Below are 25,120 nucleotides of genomic sequence, written 5' to 3' on the forward strand. Positions count from 1 at the left end.
TGGCTTGCTATTCATTTATATGCTGTGCTATTTTGCCTTAGCCACAGCCAATAAAGGGAGGTATGAGTGACAGACGGTGCGGACTCGATTCTAAAAAAAAAACACAAAAAAGTTTAATTTTTCCAACTCAATTCTTTAAATATATTAGACAACACTTAAAGACTTTGGGGGAGGGGGATATGCTTCTTTGGCTTGTTCTATTGCAGATGTAGAGGATGTTTTGTATTTAAACCAGGTAGGTTTTACCTAGAATTTGAGCACCGCTTCACAGCACACGGCATTATTGCTTGAGAACCAAGCAAGATCATTCCTTTGAGGTATCTAGAGTACTTTTATTTCCAACATGCACTGAAGAGTCCTGAGATAACAATATTTTTGAGCCGCATGAAATGAGTGGCATCAGAGCTCACAAATAACCTCCCCAGCAAGCAGTGAAAGACAGCACACCTTGTGAACTGAGCCAGCTCCACTCTCCTCGCCACTCTCCCGAGTTCCTCTTTTCCACCCATTTCCGCCTTTATACTATAGAGACCTCCAATACAGAGGGTCTATTAGAGAGACTTTCTTCTTACACATATGTGCATGTACAGCCACTGTGCCTGGGAGGAGCATTTGATTGACCATTGGACTGGTCTACAATGGACGCTCATTTCTGCTTTCCCTGGGTATTCTCTTACCAAGTCTTTAGTTGACGTACACCTTAGCAGAGTTTCTGACACTGAACAAAGCAAATGAAGAGAGTAAAGCCTCAAGGATTTCTGGTCTGAAATAAATACCAAAAAGCATGAAATGGGTGACAAACCCCAGGACAGTGTTGACTGTTTTACATTACATTATTCAAAATGCTTACAGCTAATATTATCCAAACATCACAAACGAATAGTCTGCAAGCCCAGCACAGCCCAGCAAAAGAAAGAAATGGAGAATTACAGAATCAATGAAACACAGGATGGCTGAGGTTGAAGAGAACTCTGGAGGTCATCTGTTCCAACCCACCTGCTCAAGCAGGGCCACCCAGAGCCAGCTACCCAGGACCATGCCCAGAAGGCTTGTGAATACCTCCAGGGATAAGGACTCCACAACCTCTCTGGGAAACCTGTGCCAGTGCTCGGTCACTCTCACAGTAAAATAGTGTTTCTTGATGTTCAGATGGGGCCTCCTTTGTTTCAGTTTGTGCCCATTGCCTTTGGTCTTGTCACTGGGCACCATTGAAAAGAGAAATGAAATCTCTTTCCTAAATAGAGCACACAGTTAGAGCAAAGGTTTAGCAAAAAACTGCTTATGACCAACTCTAGCTGAGACACCTTTCTGGGAGAGTGAAACCCAGTAATGATGTATCTGCGCCACTGTAGCATGGAAAGAATCGAATGTTCAACTAGTTTCTCATCTGACAGAAGGCTTTCCTTCCCTGACAGCACAGTATAGCCTATTAAGCGACTTTTTCTTAGCAAAAATAGTCATCACATTAGGACTTATTGCATCACTTACCTGATAAGACAGGCAGGAAATATCACCTGTTGGTTTAGTACTCTCTCTTCCACAGGACCTGGATACACAGGGTCTGGTAGGCATCCCCTATACCTTTCCTGTGCACCTGATGGCCTGATATACTTTCTTTTCATTTGGAGGTGTAATATGAGCAATATTATTGAAAATGAAAACTCAGCTCACGGTTAAAGCTGTCAAAATCCTAGAAGATTTTGTCTTCTGTCCTAGAAGAACCAGATGGTTTATGAAAACTAAAGATGTCCATGTATGTTACAGTTGGTTTTGCTTCTTTTTGAAACTGTTTCATAGACTTTCAGTAATTGAGGGATGTTTTTCTTCTTCTGGAAAAATAAATTAATAAATAAATGCATTGTATTTTTCAAGCAAAGTTAACAGCTTCTCAGTGGAGATTTATAGAGCCAAACAGTAAGTATGCACTGTAACAATTTCTATAAACTCTTATACAATAAGAAGCAACACTGATAGAGACAAAGTTATATTTGTAACATGACAGAAGAAAGGACAGTGGCATCATTTGTGGAAACAATGCTAGATCTGTAGTTCTAGTGCTCTTTCCCATGTTCTTATGATGGGAATTGGTTTTTTTTTCAGTTTAAGCACATAAGATAAGAGCAGACTGGCATGGGCACACCTTGCCTTCATCAAAATTGGAGTTGTCTTATCAACATCAACAGAAGCAGAAATAGCTCAAATGTGGCCAGCTAGAGAGCATCCCTACAGCATAATCTAAATCCCAATTGACATCAAGTGTTGTGCTACCATTAAACAAATACCCTCAGCTGATTGGAATTTCTCATAGGCTGCAAAGCAGAAGAGGTCAGACACTAAGGGCTGAATTTCTCTGTAGTAACACATCTCAAAGTGATATGTGTATATTTAAACAAAATCATGAAATTCTCATGAAATGCTCACCAATTCCAAGGAAAACATTTGAGTTTATGTAATCCTAACATTATACTCCATTACACAATGTAAACAGGGGCCAAAGATATCTCAAATAATGAAAATATTAGTTCTGAGATCCAGAGTGGGTCTTGCAGACCTTCTTCAGATGTTTGTATTATACACCTAGTGATTTCCAGATCCAGGAATGCTTCTCAGCACAGATATGGCATAGTGCAACCCCATACTGATGTCTCCCCACAACATTGCACTCAGCATAACAAGCTTTTCCAGGTCCCCGAGCACGGTGCCAATGCATAATCAGACACCACACTGAACAGGTAGTCAGGTTGAATGCAAGCACTCTGCTGAATATGCAAGTGGTCTGGCACTGCCAGGCATTGTGCCCCAAAACACTCAGGTTTCAGGACTGCGGCACAAGTGCACCCAAGCTGGCTCCCTGCAGAACAGGCTCCAGACATTGAAGGTTAGAATAATTTTGGGCTTATATTAAAGAAGGTTCCTATTAGTTAGCAGCAGGTAAGTAAGTTGACTACTTTTAGACCCTTAAGATCACATCAGCATTAATCTATTTTTCGCTCGTCCAAACAAATTACTGAATGCAGTCAAAGAAGAATAATATTTTGCCCTTTTGTATTCATCTTACAATGGTAAAATTACCCTTCTTGGTACTCAAAGAAGTCTCCTTCCTGTGTATTTCTGAGTGCAACTATACAGAGGACTACAAAATATCAGTATTATAAATGTTACTTTCACCAGTAGGGTATGCAATTACTAACAAATTATTTTAAACAGCCATGGAATGACATTATACTTTTGAACATATGAGTACATACACTGCCTTTTCTATCCTCTTTCAGAGGCTCGGCTGTCTGACAATCCTGTATACTTAAATAGTATTAAATATCAAAACTGCTGTGTTTCAAAACTCACCCGTTTAGTTTTTTCAATAACTGCCTCTGTGAAGAAACAAACATTCTCCTAATCACCTCTTGTGATGCATTGAGATCCAACTCAGATTCTCGTGTTATGCCTAATACCTGCAGCATAGTTTGTTTTCCACATCGGTATCCTACAGAAGGAGGAAAAACCAAAGGACATGATGGCTACAGAACAGTGAAGTCTAAGATCTCTGAAGGTGTTCCTCTTCGTGGAGCTGTTCTCATATTCTTTGGAGACATCTTCTATCAAATACATTGAGCGCCTAGAAAGTAGATACCTCTAATTCAAACCACATGTCTTAACTCCTAGCTTCTCTGATGATCTCATCTCTCAACCATCATGTGCAGTTGTGCATTGTGCAATCCTCCCCTTCGTTTTCAGCCCTGGCTTGTTTAATAAAAGAGTTCTTTCGAACTGTGTTTTTCCACAATACATTGGAATATAAATATATATTTCCCACATTCTGTACCTATAATTTCATTTCACTTCAGAAATATTTCCAGAGGTGCCTCCAAAAGACAGTTAAAAAATACACGGTGCATTGATTTTAATAAATTGAACTCCTTGCATATATTGAATATAGCGCCTTGTTGTTTTTGTTCATTAATTCTCTATAATTGTGTCTAATTGCACCTATTACTTATGAAAACCTCCCAAGGCCTTGCACATAACTAACTCCCATTTACTTGAAGAGAAGCTACTCACATCCTGCAGTACAAAATGATTCCTCCTTACACTTCACTGCAGATTTTTCATCAAGAACTCAAGAGTATTTTTTGTTCTTTAACACAAAGCCAAGAAACAGCTACACACCTGAAGAATGTGCACAGACACAAGTCACAAACGAAGGAACGAGAAGACCTGAAACATAAGAATAAACTGTTTCAACATACTGCTTCATGTTTTCACCCATGCTTGGGAGGAGCATATAGCTTCAATGCCTCATCCCTGGAAGTGTTCAAGGCCAGGCTGGATGGGGCTTTGAGCAGCCTGGTCTAGTGGGAGGTGTCCCTGCCCATGGCGGGGGGGTTGGAACTAGATGATCTTTAAGGTCCCTTCCAACCCAAAGCATTGCATGATTCTATGATTCTATGAAAGTTGAAAATGTGTGAAAACACACAATGAACTCTCTCACCATCACCCTTCAAATCCTTTCCTAAAACTGTTCTTTGCCTCACTTATAAAACGTTAAAATCAATGAGCCAGGTAAGGTGCTGATTCTACTGTATATTTTGCTAGAAATTTTTCTTACTGTTCCGTTTTACATTTGGGGCAATATTCCTTTTTGACCGACAGCTGGTCAGTGAGGTATTGGACAACAAGGCACGACAGCAATGTAAAGGTGCATGTGTTGGCATGCATGATAGGACATTAGTAAGTCAGAAATAACGTTTATGTATTACTAACAATGTAAAGCCAGGTTCTTATGCATTTTCTATGCTCATTTGGGGAAAAATCTCAGCCCACAATTAGAACTATTGGTTACAATAACTGAAGATTTAAAAGCTGTTCTCAACAAAAAAAATAGAGTTCAGATGAAAAGGATAAAATGGAAGAATGCCAAACACCAGTATATGTTAGGGGCAGACATGCTGGGAAGCAGCTCTGAGGAGAAGGACCTGGGGGTCCTGGTAGACAGCAAATTATCCATGAGCCAGCAGTGTGCCCTTGTCGCCAAGAAGGCCAATGGCATCCTGGGCTGCATAGGAAAGACTGTGGCCAGTAGGTCGAGAGAGGTCATTCTCCCCCTCTACTCTGCACTGGTGAGGCCACAACTGGAGTACTGTGTCCAGTTTTGGGCTCCCCAGTTCAAGAGGGACAGGGAACTACTGGAGCGAGTCCAGCGAAGGGCAACCAAGATGATTATGGGACTGGAGCATCTCCCTTATGAGGAAAGGCTGAAAGAGCTGGGACTCTTTAGCCTGGAGAAGAGAAGGTTGAGGGGGGACCTGATTAATGTTTACAAGTACCTAAAGGGTGGGTTTAAGGAGGACGGAGCCAGGCTCTTTTCAATGGTTCCCAGCGACAGGACAAGGGGCAATGGGCACAAGCTAGAACATAGGAAGTTCCGTTCAAATACACGGAAAAACTTCTTTACAGTGAGGGTGACAGAGCACTGGAACAGGCTGCCCAGGGAGGTTGTGGAGTCCCCGTCTCTGGAGACTTTCAAGACCCACCTGGATGCAGCCCTGAGGGATGTGCTTTAGGCAATCCTGCTCTAGCAGGGGAGTTGGACTAGATGATCTCTAGAGGTCCCTTCCAACTCTGAAGATTCCGTGATTCCGTGATTCCGTGATAAAGTAAGGATTATGTAGACAAATTTATTTGTGCATAATAAGAGGTACAAGTATCATTTGCCTGATCACTTTACTGAAGTCTTCCATCACTTTTCTCCATCTTTATTCTGTTCTTTAATCAGTTAGCTCCAGAGATAAAAAACATGTCAATGATCAGACAGGACTGCATATATTTAAGGTGCTTTTGAAATCTCAATAAGGACTAAGCATTCTCTTACCATTTTTATTATCAATAGGTATTCATTTAATTTTAAACAGTAATAGCTGAATATTTCCATCTCCAGGCAGTAAATTACTATGAATCTAGAGTAAAAGAGAAATCCGGATTTCATATTTCCTGAACTGTTGGCAATTACAGGGTTTGAATTATACTGTTTGAGTGGGCAATTTCTTCTAAGTTTTAATTCTCTCTTGATTAAACCATCTTTCTGGTGATTAGATTTGTATGCACTAACCTGGAAACCAATTTCAAAGACAGATGTCCCTTTTCTTTCACCCACCATGAAACCTTTCCATGTGGAGAAGGTCAGTCAGAAGCCTATTCACCATTTAAAAGTCACTGGATTTTGCAAAGCAGCGGTAAAGTGATATTTAAGTAGTGCCTAGAGCCAGCTCTGGCTCTTTGCAAGAGGGGAATTTCACCCATAAATCTTTATACATCTTGTTCCGTGGATAAATTAATACTGAGACTGAATTTTTTAATACAAGGAACAGGTAATAGTTATACTGCTGAGTGAGGTGTTTTCAGCATCTTTGGACTGGAATTAAAGTGTTCCCCAAGTGGATGTAAAATACATAGCGAGTTTAACTAGCTTCTTACATTGTCTCTTAAATTCTCCCTGGCTCAAAGTGAAAATCTATTTGAGTGATTTCAGATAGCTTAAAAGAGAGCTCCAGCCTCCTACTTAATCTCTGTGCTAACATCACCATGTGTAGGAACTGATTATTTTGCAAGGGAATACTTTCTTTTTATGGATAATAAAAATATTTGTTGGCTGGGTCAATAAAGCTTTATTAGGAGGAAGAAGATCAAATTATTTTTTTATCAGAACACTCAGTAATTCTTCCACTTAGCTTGATTCTGATAAGTTCAAACTGCAAGATACCTCCTAATTCAATGGTGCTGGATGAAACCTGTGAGAACTCTTTACAAAAACAGTGTTGACTCCCTAGACAAAAGACTAATAGTAGCTTAGCCACTTACTCATGCATATCTGGAAAATCAATTATTTGGAAGAATTTTCCTGTCCAAATCTCATCATTGTCTTCCTTGGATTTATGCAGCAACTGATAGTAAAGTGTGAAAGTAATTGGAGGCTGACCAAAGGCTGCCTGTACTCTACAGCCCAGTGTTAACCATTTGGTGAGAGCCAGTTATATAAATGGTTTGCTGGTATATTTCCTGCTAACATCAGAGTACATCCAAAAGCTGTATTATTAAATGTGTGCGATGAGAGCTTTTACCTGATAGGAAGCTATAGCTCCTCTTGATAGGGGCTGAACACTGAGTTCAAAGAAATGACCACCAGCATGAAAAATACGCCGTTTCCTTTGTCTACCTAGGTCCCACAATGCAAATCACTGCTGGGCCCAGGTGCGATGCTACCGTGGTCCAGAAGGTCCCCTTCCAACATTGGGGAGGGACTGAAATGCTGAGCAACAAAATCCACTAACTGGTCAATTCTACTGCTTTCGTGCCTTGGGTGTCCAGGTCTAGTGAGCAGCAGGGTGCTGCTGCAAGACAGGAGCACCTTCAAATCTTCTTGATGCAAAGACGCACTCGACAGCATCAGTCCCCAGCTAAAATTGTCCAAATCAGGCAATGTGAGTTCTTGATCAAAAAAAAAACCACACACCCACATAAATTATTATTAAAATCAGCAGTATGTGGTAAGAACCTGTGAGCAAGGTTTCACCCTTGGAAGCTGTAAGCAACCAATAATTAGATTTCCAGGTCTTACTAACTCTTTACGGGTTTCTCAATTTAAAAGAGTGTAACTAACCAGTAAATGATCTGCTGTGGTCCCGGAAAGCAAACTGAATCAACATGTAGAGGATTTAGACCATTTCATAAAAGCATTTAAAAACAAAACTGACAGGAGTTTTCAAACAGGTCTTGAGTGAAAAAAATTTTGAGGGCCTGTACAATCTCTCCAGCTGATATCTTCCCCATATGTGCCTGAACCGCGCACCAGCCAAGAAGCTCTCTGAGAGCTCAAGCGCTCTGACGGAATATCACAATGCGCCGCTCAACTGGATGGAGAGCACAGCTAAAATTCCTGGCTAGGAAATACATCACTTAAAAACAAACGAGGTCCAGGAAAAAAGTCATGGAAAACATTGAAAACAGTCATATGGCAACGCGAGATGTCAGCAAATGTCTCCTTTTTTAACTAAAAAAGGTGGAAGTCAGCATGATTGAGTGTATCGTGTTTGCTTTCTTATCAGAAGAATTTTTTTCTGGCCATTTATGTGAAAAAGCACCATAAAAACTGAAAAAAAAAAAAACCCAACTCTACTCTTACTGTGCTAAATTGCTAAATCCACTGCAAATTAAACATTAAATGCACTCCCAAGCCAGGACCCCACCAAGTTTGTATGTTCAGCAATCACAGTCATAATGAACTGGGCATTTCAGAAATGGTGGAACTTAGCTTTACTTAACTGGATTGCTAATTGTCCCTACAACCCATGATAAGAATTTAAAATGTCTTACCTACAGTTCATGCATTTAAAAGACAAATAGCCTCAGGAGGTTTATTACCGCATACAACTTCATCCACAGAAAACTCCACATTCCTACCCTTAACAAAAGCAACCTCAGAACGGGCCCGCAGAAAGCACCAGAGAAGTACATGTGTCACAAATAATACATTTCCCTCCCTGTGCCAAGCAATTTTCTCCATTCTTTAAAGCTGCTCTCTTGCCCACAGAGTATTTCTCTGGCAAGCCAAAGGACCCTCCGCCAACTTCTGCAGTGCTATTCCCGTAGACCTGCCGGGAACCAGCTTTTGTGTCCGTAAGTCCCCAAGGGAGTAAATTCTGGTGCCTTTGGTATCGACTTGCCCTTCTGTGTCCCCCTGAGGCTAGATCTCCACGTGCTGATGTGGACAAGAAGCCAACAGAAAGAACAGTGTAAAGGAAAAGCTCTGATCTGCGTTTTTGCAGGATTTCCCTAATCTTCAAGGGGGACGTGGCTGTGACAAAGGATCACGACCCGAAGGGTTGTGCTGCCAGGATCTGGCCATTTCTTGCGGGGTGCCAGGAGAAGCACGTGCCCTCCTCAACCGCCCCGGAGCCAGCTCTCCACGTCTCTCAGCACCTCCCAAGCTGCTCTGCACACTGCGGGAAGCGGAGGGAGGGGCCGATAATATAGGACCATTAATTGCTATGCCTACGATTTAGTCAACTCCTTCCAAACCTAAGCTCCTGAGATCAAAGCAGATCACTATCTTCAGACGCTCAGGGAGGGAGAAATAGCTGGGTAGGCTGCATGGGATAGCTGGGATGGGCCTGGGCTTTCATTTACAGCGGTCAGTGGCTCCCGCTCTGCTCCTCCGACTCTGGAGAAAACTGATGTGGCTCAGCACATGCTAAGAAGTGCGGATTAACATGTCCATACTGCACAGCAGGGCGTGATAATGCAGAAACCCTGTGCTATTGCTGATGAGAGCCAGGCAGCACAGCTGAGAAGTCCCTCCACAAGTCTTGCTATCTGGGGAGCACTTGCAGATAAAAACAACTGTGCAGCTCTTAGGGCTGAACCGGCTCACACAAGGTGCAATCCCCAGCTCTTCTACTTTATATTGCTGCTTTTCCCCTTTTATTCATTTATTTGAAGTTAACATTAAATGAGTATGGGAGAAAACATGAAAGGGCAATTCAACCATCCAAACAGCTGCCTAGGAAATATATAAAAGGCATGCTGCATTAACATACTGGTCATGCAGCTCCAAAAGCAAGTAATGAACACCACCAAATCTATTTTATCATCTTTTAGGCAACAGGAGATTTTCCCTTTTGCTTGCTAATTTATTCTGACATTACACTATTCAGCTGTATTTAAACCAGATGCAGGTTGCTGGTTTTTTTTTCTTTTTGTATTTGTTGTTCATCTGCTGTGCTTGGTTAACAAGAGCTGCTTTTGTTAAGAATTTTTGCTGCAATACATGTAAAGATCAGATGTCATCTAATCCCTTAATCCAAAAATCTCTCAGGTTTATCAAGATCTCTTTTTACCTTATCAGATTAAATCTGGAGTGATTTTTCATGAAGACCGCAGTTATAAGTAATACTGCGCTCCTAAAACAGATCTGTTATGGCTAATAACATTGTTGAAGGCATAGCTTAAACCTTACAGAATTTGGGGGCTTATCGCTTTGCCTGACAGTTGCTGCCTGCTCCTTCATCCAAAGGAGCATCTGAAATGAAATGATCCTGATGGGTTCATCCGACAGCCACGGCTTTCTCAAGGAAACAAATGGTGACTTGGGTGAGAGGTTTAAGATGCGGGGCTATGATGGAGGCAGCTATAGAGGTGGGGCCAGGGGGCAGAAGACAATCCCAGGATTCACTCTTACGCAAGATGCAGGCAGCCTGTGCATGTAGAGATGCAAGCACACCAGGAAGCACTAGGCTGCCACAGGTATGGAAGCCCTGAGCCTGGGGACCCGTGCCTGTATTTTCAGAGGATCAGAAAGACACACACAAGAACTGGCTAAAATTAGCCAAAAATATTTATCATGGAAAATTCCGGGAAGAAAAACTTCCCAATTTTGGCTTCAGGATTTACTTGGATCAGAGTGTTTTAAAATATGGTGAGCTTGGGTGTTCTGAGAGAAAAAAAAAAAACAACCTTGCAAGTTTGAAAAGCAATAAAGAACTAAAAACATTTGCATTTCCAAAGCAAAGCTATTTTTCATCCCCAGAAATGTCTGACTGAAAAATATTATGCGTATCTTTATTCCCCTTTCCCCAAGTGAAAGAAACAGCGGCCACCTGCAGAGAGCCCTCCCTTTGACTCTGGGTTGGCACAGGAAGGAAGGTCTGAACGGGAATGGATATGGGCATGGGTAAAACAATAACATGAAAAAAGAGGTGTTCAGTCAAGGGAGGAGGCTGCAGAGTATTTTAGACGTCCTGCTGCATAATTCGCTGTTCTCATTCTTCCTTCTGCATCCATTATTGACCACTGACCAGATGAACTGGTCCAGAGCAGCTGTTCCCATACTCTTGTTTATAATAAATGGTCCTGCCACCTGTACAGAAAACAACACTGACTCCACTGTAAAGGCTATGTGGATTTCCTTTACCCCTCCTCCAAATGTCCCATTGAGAAGGATTAAGTGAGAGAGCCCAAGGTATCAGAGGCTTCAACACAGACACACAGAGATGCAGAACCATTGATTTTGTGTCACAGCTATATAAAGCCATTGCCAGCAGAAGAGAAATGAAGATTCCCCCAAGCCCTCCTCCCAGAACCACCAATCTTCGGCCACACACCATGGGAGCACCGCATGCCCTTGCTTCCTCCTTGCCCTTGCCTGCTCACCACTCAGCACAGGAATGCCAACAACAACGCTGTGCAAGACATGACATAGAGATGACAGTAGTACCTAGAGGTGACTCCACAGGTGACAGTGCATTCAAAAATGGATTTAGAAGGAGTCATAGGCAAGCAGTCACTAACTGTGACATTTCACATGGTTTGAGTTTTTAAAGGTGCTGAGTTTTTAATGGCCCTGAGTTCTCTTTATTATTTCTACTGGTTTCTCTTCATAAAGTTCTCAGACAGGTTTTTAATTTACAGCTCAAGATGGAATTTGTTCTTGAAGATCTTACTTTTCACTGTTAACTAAAAAAATTATTTAAAACCTTGCACAAAATTTAATAAGAAAGTGGATCACATATAGATTTGGAGTAAGAGAGAGCTTGGTTAACACTGGACAATCTTAATCCACTGTTCCTGTGTCATTATGAAATTAAGTTTATTGTTCTCACAAATGAAAAACACTCACTCAACAAAAGTAATAAAGTATTTCACATTATGATTCAGTTGTAGAATACCTCACAGCAGGTAGGAAATTCAAAGCTAAAACATGTAGTATTATATACTCCACATCTTCATCTGCAAGTGCACGCATATCACTCCCACGTACTATATACCCTTACACATGGGCCAAAAAGCAGCCTGTGCCTCTCTGAGGATGCCCACACTACTAGGCACTACAAACATCCATGTGACTACAGCAAGCCATGTAGTGGCTGAAAAAGGGCAAAAGGAAAGCGGAACTAAGTTTATAAGAACTGAGCCAAAGAGGATGGCAGCTGTGATTTCGTTATTTCCATTAGTTAAGTTGTATAAGCAGCAGATCTTTTTCCAGCTTAACATAATTATGTTCTTGCAGAAGTTATTGTTGTTGGTTTTAACTGTCTGAGGATGTCTTTAATACTATTAGAAGGAAATTAAGATTGTGAAAAGTTGCATGGCTGTGGGAGTGAATTTGGCGTGACTCGCCAAACAAACTCCACAACTGGAACTCTCAGAAAAGAGTTCAACAACGGTGAATTGTACAATATTGTAATTAATTTCTCAGTGCAAAAATACAAGCATGCCAATGGAGGTGTCTTGATTTGCATCAGATGGTGATGTGACTCTAAAAGCTTATTAGAGTCATAAAATAATCTGATATTTAGAACCTTCACAAATCATAGAATCATAGAATGGCCAAGGTTGGAAGGGACCTTTCAGATCATCTAGTCCAACCATCTTTATGACAGAGCTCAGATCAAGAATTATAATTTTGTGAATTGCTTCTGATCATATTTTAATCATTATAAATGTTTCAGAGTACGCCGAAAGAAAAGCATAATCACTTGTTCTCATTTAAAAGTGATTTAGGATACAAGTTTAATAAAATTTATCACCACTGGAAAGATATTTCACTATTTCAAACTGAGTATACAGAGTAATGACGGCATTGGTAGTGAAGATATCAAGGTATGAGCTGTCTGTTCTTAATTTAACAGAGTTGTTTTATTTGAATTACGGTGTTTGAATGTCATGACTGAACAGAACAATTCGAACACAAATTCCCAGCGCACTCTACCTGATTCCTCCCATTAGCTACCAGACTCCACATCTAGCTTGTACCCACTAGCTTCAAATAGTGGGAATAGCTGCCTAGGGTCAAGCAGATCAGTTAGTTTATTCCTCTTTGCTAAAATCTGTTAAATCAGCCCAACTTCTTCAAAATATCAGCCAAATGAGGTACTGTCTTTTAAAGCTGCTGTAGTATCATACTGAGAAGGAAGAAGGCCAGTTGTTAATGGCTATCAAAGACTCAAAAAAAGCTTATGGTGACAATTTTGATAGAAAACAAAACCGCTTTCTGGCACAAGAAAGAAAAGGTGTTTTGGGAAAAGTGAACGGGGCACTAGTTAAACCACACACAAGACAGGTATGTGCCCTTCCAGAGGTTAGGTGAATTGTTTTCATGAAGTCTAGTTTTGAATACTCCAAATTTGCCAAGAGATGGGTGGAACTGGCGAAGTGTTTTGTTCAAACCTGTACAGGCAGAGGGAAGAGAAGACCCCTTTATACCAAATGAATGAAGCACATTTTATAGCTTCTTTCCATTTCAGTTGATAATTAAAATGAATTTGCAGCGTTCAAGACAAAGGCCTTTGCAACTCATAATCAGTCCAGATGAATATTTTTCTTGATGTGCTTTATCACTTGGACAATCTGCTTGTATCTCACCTGTCTACTACTTTCATGTAATATATAGCTTACATATAAGATCGTTTGCCTAATCCCATCCATATATTTTCACTCTAAACTCTCTCCTACATAAAGACCACCTATACCTTGCCAACCACACTTTCATGAGATGTTTCTTAAGGAAAAAATAAAACCCTGTTTATCTTGTGTAAGTCTGTAAGCATAGCTGTACATGAGTTTTCCAACCTGTGAAAGCCTGAAGACAGCGTACCACTGTACAGGTGTAATTAAGAAGGCATCCTTTCCCTCCAGTGGAAAACTGACACTGTGCAAAGATTCAATGCTCACTTGCTTCTTTTTCCAGCTTCTAAAATAGCAGTCCTGGGAGACTGAGTTGCCTGAATAGCAGGAAGGAAAACACAATCTTTTTAACCCTCTCAGTCATTGGTCTGGGTCCAGGTACAGCCAGCAGTAATCCAAAGCCATCTAGCAGCTGTTTAGAAATCTGCATGCTATGAATTAGTGGCCACATGCCAGGCACTGATTAGGCATCACTCAGTGGTGGTCCCTGAAGGACAAAGTGATGGGACATTGACGGGGAAACATGAGAAGCTTCTTCAAGTGCAGGACCTGCTCTGTGGATAAACAGAGTTCTTTGCACTCACAGACTTGAAGTTTGGATCTTCTCACAAGCAGGCATTTTTTCAGATTTTTTTCAGGTAGTCAGTGTCGATATTTGCATTTTTGACATGTCTACCCAAACATTTCGCTTCTCTCTGTTATCTCGCATATGGATCAGGGTGAGTTTAAAGGCACACCTGGGATCCACCCACACCACAGGCTTTCCAGCACTATCCCACAGCTGAGTGTAACTCTAACTCGGCTTCTGAAATAGATTAAAATAACCAAACAGGAACACATTTCAACCTGTTTCCAGTCTAAGGATACACACATGTGCCGTTTGGCTCCCTCAGTAATGCTAATGTTGACACGGCCAGCCCCCTCCAGGTGAGGTGGGGAGACACCTTCATCTCCACTTTACCAACAGAAAGCTGAGGCATGAAGAAATTAAGGCCTGGACCCACAGAGGCTCCAACACAAATGGTTGTTAGGTGCCTCCTGCTTGTGACAAGCTTGTGACAAGCTAGCGACAAGCTAGCATGAAGCTTTTTCCACACCTCCTGCCCTGGACATAGCCATGATCGTGTCCCCCGCTGCTCTCCTCCTCCCCTTGCCAAAGGCTGACACCCGCTCAGGTCTGCCAGAATAACTGCATGTGTAACCTCCCCCTTGTGCAGCTCATGAAAAACAATAAGGGTTAGCAAAGACTTGCTGTTTACAGCGCTGAAGATCAAGGAAATCAACTCAGAGAGCAGTTTTCCTGGCAGAGCAGAGGTGATGGCAATCGCTGATGGACAAGGAGCTGCAGAGGGAGGCACGGCTGTTGGGAGAGACACGTCTCGCTCTGCACAACTACCCCCAGCACCAGCACCAGACTGAGCGAAGCAGAGACCACCTGCAGCAGGGGGATAAAGCATCCCCAGCCTCCACCCTGCCTGCTTCACCTGTGCAGAGTTCTACCAAGAAACATCTTAAGGTCTGTGGGGGAAGCCACCACTGCAACACCTGCAGCAAACCTGGGTTGCCCAGGGCTTTCTCTTCCTCCCCTGCCCTCCTCCTGGGATGCCCTGGTGCTTGGAGCTTCACCCGGGTCACAGAGCAGAGCATGGAAGAGCACAGGACGTAATCCTGGCTCTCCTAAACCCTGGGCTGATGTCCCTCCTTCTGCTCGTAACGGTAAGAGGCAGTGGAGAAATCTACTGATCTGCCGCTAATCTCAGAAGAGCCTCTTCCAAACCACACGATACTGGCTCTCACTTCACAAAAATCTTCCAGGCCAGCAAAAGCTGAGGCTTCTCCAAGCACCATTTACAGTCACAAACTGTGTGATTTCTCGTAGGTGGAGGCATCGTCAAACACTTGGCTCGGCACGCTGCCTTTCTGGTCTTCCCAAGCACTCGTAGTGAGCACCTCGGGAAATGGAGAGCACCCGGCGCTAACGGTGTGACTGCCTGGCCGAGGGGAACGCACACAAAACCTGTCACAGGGTCTGTGGATTCTCCCTTGTAGCTTCTTATGCTTTTACTTCAAACACAGCAGCTATGAACTCTCTCCCTGCTTGCAGCAGCAAAACATCAGAAGTCGCACACGCAGATTCTTGGACAGAAAGTGAATTTATCTCTTGTTGCCAGTCTCATTAGAAACAAATAATAAGTATTCCAAGAAACAAATAATAAGTATTCCAAGACTTCTTGCAGTCCCTGCAGCCTCTCTCCAACAGCCTTGCTTTCTGTTACAGCTCAAGCGAACTGCCCTGCTCAAAGGTCACAGAAGGAAGTCTGTGGAAGAATTGAAATTCAAATCCAGGTCTCTTAAATTCCAGACTATAATTCTATAATTAATTTATTCTATGTAGCAAAAATGTTATGCATCTTATTTTATTATTTTGAAGTAGGGCCTTCTGGTTTTTATATTTCATCATAGGCATCAGTTCCATAAATAGTTTCTGCATGTGACTAATCCTACCCAGTGTCTGAAGTCAGACTACCAAAACACATGTCTGCAAGAACAGGGTCTTGATTTGTTTTCAGTCATTCTTCTAAGAAATGACTTAGCTTCTGAACAGCTAAGTCACATCTCAGAAGGTTTTTAGGAGGAAACCCAGAGGTTTGCCAGAGCCTGGGCACACACCTGCCCTCTCTTCTTTTCAAAGTCTCCCAACACCTACTGTTAAAGCAATGGTATATTTGCCCCAGAGAAACTAAAGAAAATTGTCAGAAACTTGAACATATGGATCAGTGATAACACAAAAGACATTAAAAAACATAAATTCCTCTTTGCATCTGCTACTAAACTATACCACACTTTTCAGCTGTGACCAATTGCTACACTTGCTGGACCAGGCTTAGTAGGACAGTCATGGCAGGGCAAATTCCCTGCAATCCAGTCAACAGAGTGAGCACACAACAACAGCAAGTCTTGATTATGGCACAAAGTTTCATCATAAACAACAGAGTGAATAATATAGTTACAAAACAGCAAACTGGATAAAATGCGACCAATTTCTGAGATGAAGCGTTTCACATATAGCCATCTGCAATCCTGTACTGCCATCTGCAGCCTCCTGGTAACAGTCAAATTTCTAAATCATCAGGCTCACATTGACCTTAGCAACCGCATGGTCCCTGTAAACATTAGGCATGTTCAGGGTCAGGCAGATATTTTTCCACAAATATTATCATTAGAATTATCAAAATATTCCTCTTTTTCAAGATTACATTTGTTCTTTTTCCAGCCTTTTTTTATTTTCTATTTTATCTCACTTCTCTGCTGTCTTTGGTAATTGAAGTTGAATGTCAGACACAAAGTGCAACACATTTGATCTCTCAGAAACTTTTTAATATGCTGATAAAGAAGAGTGGTTTAGAAGTCATATAGAATGTCTTTGCTACATATGGAAACTGTTTTTTAATTTGTGTCATTACAGTCACAGCATTAAAATTGAGTTTTAATAGACTATATCCCCTAACACCTACAGACAGGAAATATAAATATATTTTCTTGTATGCAAAAGTTGCCTGGACTCTAAAAACATGCTATAGCATGCTCTTACAGTGGAGACATCTGTCTCTGTTCCAGGTTATGGAAGCAGATCAGCTAAAACGGCACTGGGCTATTACCCAGCAGGGAACCGGCCTGTGGCTAAATGTAACAAGGTCCAGTGGTTTAGCAAGCTACCACACACCAGCAGAGAGCAACCACAGCCGACCATGACCCTCCATGAAACCTCTCCCAGTCTGCAAGGTAAAACAACAACCCCTAGGGGTTGTTGAAACCAATAAGTTTAACCCAAGCGTGCTCCAGGTGATACCTCCTGGCCACGGACCCCATCTCCTCCGACATGCAGTAATTTAGTAAACTGTGGTAACTAGTTCATACGACTGATCCTTTTGGTTCTTTTTGGATTAATTTATCTTCGTTGATGGCTGTAAAGCAAAGAATTAGCATGGTGTTTGCAGGGACAGAGTCACTGCTAGATCAGGAATGCTATAGAATAATTATAATGATCTTTTCCCGGTCAAAGAAAAAGGTTCTGGATTAAGAAGAGACGATAGGCATGAAAAAGTGGAAATAACTGACTTTATAGTAATAAGATAAATCAAGAATATCCACTGGCTGTCAAAGAGCAAATAAGGCACCTCAGATCATCAAGTCTGCCTCGAAGGGAGCAGCTCAACTGCACCATTTACCACAACCCCTCTAAGACCTGGCGTAACTCAAGTGTAAATCAGACCTGCTAGAAGCTGAGTGACTAGTGGGTGCCTCGACATTGGTTTTGCACGTCTTGCCGCTCTGTTGCTAGGAAGTGGTACATTAGTCAGTAGGAATTGGTCATGGTGGGTGTGCACGCTGCAAAGGAGGTGGCTGCTCTTGAGAAGGCACTGCATGCAGGATGCCCCAGCAGCACTGGGAACACTGAGCTGGTAGGGGACAGGGTGGTCTGAGCAGGCTATCCTTTCCCAAATTAGAGATTAAGCATGCTGCTGGAAGCTCAGGGGCATACCGGCTGCTAGAGTGGTAAGATGCCACGTATTATCAGCACGGATGCCTGCCTTGAACTGCCGCAGCACCAAGCTCCTGGCCCTGCCTCTGCCCTGCTGCTTTGTATTTAAAATCCACCCACGCACTGCCTTGGGAACTCAGGCTTCTGGCACTAACCCCTGCTCTACTGCAAATTTTCAAAGTAAATTGTTTCAATATTGCTAGTATAATATAAGGATTTGATAGGCTTTGATCTGAAATAAAGAACGAGCCCGAAAAATCCATAATCTCAAAATTATTCAGGGTGATTGTCATGTTCTGAAAGATTTAGCACTGTCTCAATAACAGCCCATGGGCCAGTTCCTGCCCTCTGGATACTTGCAGCTACAGCCTTCGCGTTGCAAATGTAGCTACTTGGTCAGCTTTATCTGAAGAACCAAATGCTTCTTCCAGTGCCTGGTCAAATCACAGTGCTTAGCGGTACACCCATGAGTCTGTTGGGAGGCAGGGGTTGAGCTAGAAGCATCTCTCACGCAGGCACATGGCCAGAAAAACTGTCACATCAAGGAAATCAGCAAGAAGGATTCCAAAACTGGGGTCCAGCCCCATAGCTGATAAGGTTGGGCACCCTGAACTGAGCACTTGCAGTTCCACAGATACCAATGACACACAAAAAATATACATTTAATTGCTGGAGCAAAGGTCTTAGGGAATGCATGTGGAAATTTAAACTGTACCACAGGGATCGAGTAGGGAAACACGGAGAGAAAGTGGCCCGTGACTCATCTAATACATAATGCTCTTAGTGCACAAACTGCTTAAAGGAAATGGTATGTAATAGCACAAGTAATCCCCACTGCCAGTATGTGTCCTTGCAAGTGTTAGCATAGCAAAACGGTAGCCAAAACGTAAAGATCAAGGACACATCAATATTAAAAACTATTTTTAAAAAAGGTAAATTACACTCCCTGACATGGCTCTTTGTCTTCATAATATTGCCCTAGGTGAAGGAGTCACTGCAAAGAGAACGGAAATTTATGCCTATAAGGGAAAAAATGCAGACAAATTGTAGAGGTAAATGAAGAGATTATGTTACCAGAGATACTAGAGTTAAAAATCATACCACATGAATCAGTGTGCAGGACTGTGATTGAATTTTCATGTAGCCAGACTGACATCTTGTGGCTTGTGCAGAACATTTAAACACGCACCTGGGGGGAATTATCTTGTAAATTGTTATGGCATGGTAAAATACACCCTTTTTTTCAGCAGAACAGTATGTGGCTCCTCCAGGGTATTAGTGGTTGCAACCATGAAGTTTATATATAAACTCCCATTTCAGTTTCTGCTTTTGCATGTACTTGCTAGCCCTGTCTCCATTTGTAAGTCTCAGTCAAATGGTAGAGCTGCATTTATAGCCAGTCACTTTAAAAAGTGTTTAACAGTAAAAAAAGTAAAATTGTGTCAGCATTCAGGAAATTTTACAGATTACGAGTAAATGTGTGTTGTTACTTTTCTTCATTTTTAATGTCAGGGTGAAAGTTTATGAAACACAAAAATGGCCCTTTTTGTTCAGCTGACTAATATCTTTACATCAGTATCTAATGACCAGCTGTAACTGCTTACAGACAAATATGAATATAGTTTGGCCCAAATAAAATTGGAATATCTGACTAGTCTTCACTTCTCCAGTCTTAATGAGACACCAACCTCACATGAGTTTTAATCCACCCTGACTGCCAGGAACATAAGCTCTTTTCTCTTTTTCAGCCTGTAAGGCTGAGAGAGTGGGGAGACCCAGGACGACGCTGGAGCATGGGCAAGGAAGGATTGCTGGGGATCTGTACAGGAAAGGTGACATAAAAGAGTATGTGCAAGGGCATTTGAAGGGCACATCCACGGTGTGCCATGGTAGGTGGCACAGACCTTCAAGCTACTGGCAGCCAAGCCAGAGGTGCGTGAAGCCTCCTAACCCTACTGACTTCAGGGCTTGGGAGCCCAGGCACAGTGCTGAGCTCAGATGGCTGCTCAGCTCTGAGCTTGGACCTGAGTCCTCTCCAGCCAGCCATCCAATACCAGGGGGGCTCAAGATGAGCTCTATGATCTTTGCAGCATGCTCCACTTCATGGTGTTAGGCTTACTCCAAGCCATCATTACAGGTCAAGCCCAGTAGGTCTCTTCAAGTGGAAGGGGCAAGAAAGAGTCAGGAGATGGGTTTAATAAAACAGGGTGAAAATGGAAAGCAAGGAAGAAAAACCTGCCAGAAGAAAAGCCAGCCATCCTTTCCCCCTTGCTTTTCACGGCTCCATGGAGAAAAAAGAAGATCCCAGGGCCACAGAGTCAAGTTAAGCTGTGCATTGACACTCAACACAGCGCTGAATGTCCCCTGTATCTGCAGTGTGAATTCTTATAGAAATGGAGAAAAACTGGGCTTCCCTGTTATGAATAGTTCACAATTGCTAATACCATAAATACCATGTACTTTAGGAAAGTCTACTCCAGACAACAACTCAAAGCAAGAGCATACCTAAAGCTATGAATTATCCAGAGTCATCATCTCCCTTTCTCTCCACAGAGGGTGCAGAAGCAGCTGAGACCTGTCTCCTAACCCAGGGCACTTGGGTGACTGCCCTGAACTAAGGGGAAAATGTTCAAACAGCACTCGCAAGACCTTGTAAGCCTGACCCCTGGGCAAGCACGTCCACTGTATCTGGTCAGGCATCCCCCATGCTAGGAGCTGGAAGCTAGGTGTGGATGTACTCCCCTGGTGACAAGGGGCACAAGCAGAACGCTCTGCCAATAAAAGCTGGATTATTTTTTTTCCTCTTTATTTTTAATGTGAGAGAACAGAAGGGGAGGAATTAATGTCACTGTGCTGAGAGAGGTATTTCTGAGGGCAGAATGGAGCCACATGCCCAAGTAGATCAAATGACTTTGGCTGAAGTTACAGAGAAGCAGCAGCCCGAGCTGGACTTGAGCAATAAACTCAGCCGAGCCTCTCCCACACAGCTCCGCTCATGTACCTCAAACACAGCCTGGATGCAATGTCCTTGCTGTCCCAGCTGGGATCTGCTTTTCATCAACAGCTGACATTCACACCAAATTGTAGAGTTTAATATTTATCCCTAAACACATAAAGCCTGCTAATAAAAATGGACTGGGAACTATTTGGTTACAGTTACTAAGGCACCAATAGTCAAGAGTGGGAGTTCACATCCCCAAGCCTCAGGCTGTTCCCATCCCCCCCTACACGCTGCTCCCAAGCCACTTCTCTGCTGTTTTGCACGTTAAACTGACTCTGTCTCTAAAATGTCCAAAGTCCTCTTGCAGGAAGGGCAAAAGGTGGGAAAGATGCTCCCTCAATATATTCCCTTCTTTTTCTCACAACATGATCCCACCTTCCGGCCCCATAAAGGGGGGAAATAATTAAAAGCAGGGTATTTAAAAGCAGAGGTGGAGGGCTGTGGGGGTGAGGAGGGCACCATGTCTGTGTGAGCTCTCCCAGCGCTGCCCCTCAGCTTCCACCCCACCTGAGACCATGCTGGCCAGCCACTTGTTTTCCCATTGCCTTTAAAACGAAGGAAAGCGGACCAGCTCGTTCTGTTTCTTATTTCCCATTTCTCTTGATAACAGGCCCTTGAAATACAAGCGTTATCGAAAGACTGAGAGATTCCCCTGTTGCTATTGCTAGGCAGCGGGCAGTGTTTGCAACACAGACGCTCACACAGACGAGAAGTGTTCGGTCTTCCAGCCTGTCAAGTCAACACATTTCATGGCTAGTAACAACCACAGAAAATAATTATGAACACTGACAATGTAATTAATAACTAATTTCAGGACCATTTGGTGCCCATAAGGGCAGCTGGCAGGCAGGTACGTGGTTACACAAGTCCTCCCCACAGGCCTTCACAGCTCACCGTCTGCAGAGGTATCAAATGACTGCAGACAGCATCAGTTCATCATTAACTATGGTTGCAAGAAATTCTTGAGATGTTAACCAAGTTTAGGGATGTATGTGCCATATGTATCAAGATCCCTGAACTGCTTTAAAGCCAGAGCAGCCATCCCAGCCACAGCTGTCAGCACTGGAGCTGCTGGAGCCAAGACCAGGCCACGCACACGACACTTCTCCATACTAGGACTTGAAGCTGCATAGGTCACTTTTAAACAGGGTAAATACTCTTGAAATATTATTGAAGGTCCCATGAACTGTGGATGTAAGCACAGGAAGGTTTTCAGGGTGAGGCAATACCTTTTATTATACCAATTGACACAACTGGAATAAACAGGCAAGCTATGAGGCACCCTCGCTGAGACCCTTCTGAGCCACAAGGGGCTTGTGGGCCCCTGAGGTTGTCCAGTTTTTCCCACCTGTATGAACTAGTCCAACAGAGGACCACACTTGTCCCTAGAAACCTTCCCTCACGCAGGGGAGACCGTCACAGCAACCGGATTGCTGCTAGTGGCAGCACCACAACAACTCGCGGCCTTCCCTGGGTCTGAAAAACCAGACAAGCTGGCAGACACACAAGCTCTTTTTCAGAACGATGACTACAAAAAAGGCTTCTGCCTGTCTTCCTCTTGCAGCGTTTTCAGTTACGGTAACAGGGACTAGGACCTCTCACCACAGGCACCATCTTGCCTAACTAGGCCAGTTTGTGGTAAAGCTCTGTCTTCTTCAGCTCCCTTGATAAATATTACAGCATCTTGTGGTGGAGATCATAATTTTTAAATGTCCAAACCCATACTATAATTATCTACAAAAAGACAATGCTATTGAGAACTGGCCTCGTCAGCAAAGTCAGTGCCTGTACCTTCTCTGGGAGGCAAAACAGTCCAAGGAAGAGGACAAAGCCCGGTAAATCTGAATTTGGCAAACACTGACTCTCAGGGCTTCACAAAGATGTTTAGATAGGCTTTGCAGGCTCTGAGAAGTAAGCTGATGGCAGCAGTGCCTAATACTTGTCATCTCTAATTATTGTACAGTATTGCACAATTGTCTAAGTGAATTATACGTTTCCTTTGAGATACCATGGGCTTTACTGGTCAACCTAAGGGACAGCATGCTGGATGTCTGATTCATGAGTCATCTGACCAGGTAAGGCTATCCTCTTTCTTGTACTATAAATGCGTACAGATTTTGCCTCACATGGGCTTGCAGAACTTAATCTCAGATTGGCTCTGGGCAAGCGAAGAGGCAAAATGAGGGTTTTCAGCTTTCCCCGGCACCAAAATACTACGTGTCCTTGAGGAGATCCACCAGCAGCCAGCATCACCCCTTGGCGGCTGAAGGAAATCCTTTTAGGGCTGTATCCTTTACAAGCAAATCTCCAGGGGTCAGACCGAGCCTCCTCTACACTCCCCAGGTAAGTGGCATTGGTATTTATTGGAGCAGTTTTTCAGCAGCGTACACATGGACTTAATTATGCAGCCCACATTGCTGTTAATGACAGCCAAGCACCTAATCCTCCACATGCAGCACACCGAATACGTTACCCCGTGAAACTGCAGCTTCGCAGTTATTCTGCTTCAGTTTATGTAGTTTCCCTTATGCTGCACTGAATGGATTTTCATTCTGTGTCCAGGAGCATTCCAGTCCCTCCAGTAGCAAACAATAAATGAATCTTAGGAGGCTCTGGTGTACTTAGGAGGTTCTGGTGAACCTATCAAAACAGGCAATTTATTTCTGAACTTGGCACTAGGCACGGCATGCCTTGTAAATGTCAATTTGTGTATGTGTGAGCATCTGACACTACTCAGCAGCACATGGCTGGGGCCAAGAATTTGACTGATTCTGGCTGATTTGCAAGCCTAAAAATATTCTCTTTTATCAATATCCATTTTTTTGTTCTTATTTGCATGCTAAGAAAATTCTAAGCAGGCGGTGGTTTCATGGATCAGTCCACAACAGTTCTGCAGAGATCAAGTACGTGATGACCTGCCATAAACTGTGTGATGACACAGTTAGAACCATTGCATAAGAAGTGGACCATATATAGGCATACTTTGATTTTCACTGTTTGTCTGTTGTAATCCTACAGGAATCAGAGACATTTTAATCTCTTTTATTGTTTTGTATTCATTTACATGCAGTGCCCAAAGGCCTCTGGCAAGCGGAGAGAGGGCTATATAAGTCAAATGCATTGTTATTACTACTGTAGTTCCTATCATGGGCCCAATTCTCTTCCCATTGACGTCAATGGCAAATCTTCCAATAACTTCAGTGGGAGCTAGATTAAGCCAAAAATCTATGATCACACCCTGTTATGTTTTGTACCAACAGTACTGTGGGCTCCAGCTGAAAATTTTAGCATTTATTATAGTATGGGAAACAGAGGGGGCTCTAAAAGAGGTTTTGATGATAAATGGGTGCACTTATGTGGCAAGCTGCTCCATGTGTCATTGGAACATGACAAAGGTAGATGCCAAAATAACATCTCCAGAAATAGAGAAAAAAAATACAATTTTATAACTTTTCCTAGAACAACTCAGGAGAGTTACGTGGGTTTATATGACAGTTTTGAACTTCAAGAATTAGCCTGATAATACTGCACCGTGATAAAGCAGTAGAATACCCAAATGACACCATCGGTTTACAAATTCGGTGTACTATTTTTCCCATTTCATCAGTCCTCTTCATTTGGTGAGACTCAGTACTGCGCTATCACTTTCAGTTTCACCCACTGAGCCCCTTCATTTCTCTCTTTAGCGTTCGTTTTCCTTCCTTCTCCACCTTTTTCCATAATTTTCATGCTCTCATCTGCTCACTGCTTTCCTTCTGTGTTTGCTGCCTCTCAAAGGCCTCTCTCTCTGTTACGAAGGAATTTAGGCACTTACAGCCACACAGCTATTCACACCTGCAAAGCTTTTTCTCCCTATTGCCAACTTTTGTCCTTTTTCAAGATGAAAACTGCATACTGCTTCCAACTCCTACTCTCAGGACTGCCCTCTCTCCCTGCATCTTCTTGATACAGCTTTTGCTCCTCTTCCTTAGCACTTCGACATGTCCTCCCTAAATTCATTGTTTTCACAGTCACTTTCTCTGACATGAAAGTTCAATCTGCCCTGTCTGATGGACTCTGCAGCCCATAGATCTGCACTGACACCATTGATCTCTCTCGAAATTCAAAGAATAGGTCCATAC

At 42.8% G+C, this 25,120-nt stretch overlaps 1 long non-coding RNA gene across 1 annotated transcript; it reads right to left on the reverse strand.

Annotated features, from left to right (window-relative positions):
* Positions 1-1,520: 1,520 nt before the first annotated feature.
* Positions 1,521-23,566, reverse strand: LOC141737867 (uncharacterized). The gene is made up of 3 exons (XR_012585262.1): positions 23,473-23,566; positions 3,346-3,484; positions 1,521-1,829 (listed from the first exon to the last, which is right to left on the reverse strand). It is a non-coding gene; the product is annotated as an uncharacterized LOC141737867 (long non-coding RNA).
* Between the last annotated feature and the right edge of the window lie 1,554 nt (positions 23,567-25,120).

The sequence above is a fragment of the Larus michahellis genome, chromosome 1, assembly GCF_964199755.1.
Source record: "Larus michahellis chromosome 1, bLarMic1.1, whole genome shotgun sequence".
Taxonomy (NCBI): Eukaryota; Metazoa; Chordata; class Aves; order Charadriiformes; family Laridae; genus Larus; species Larus michahellis.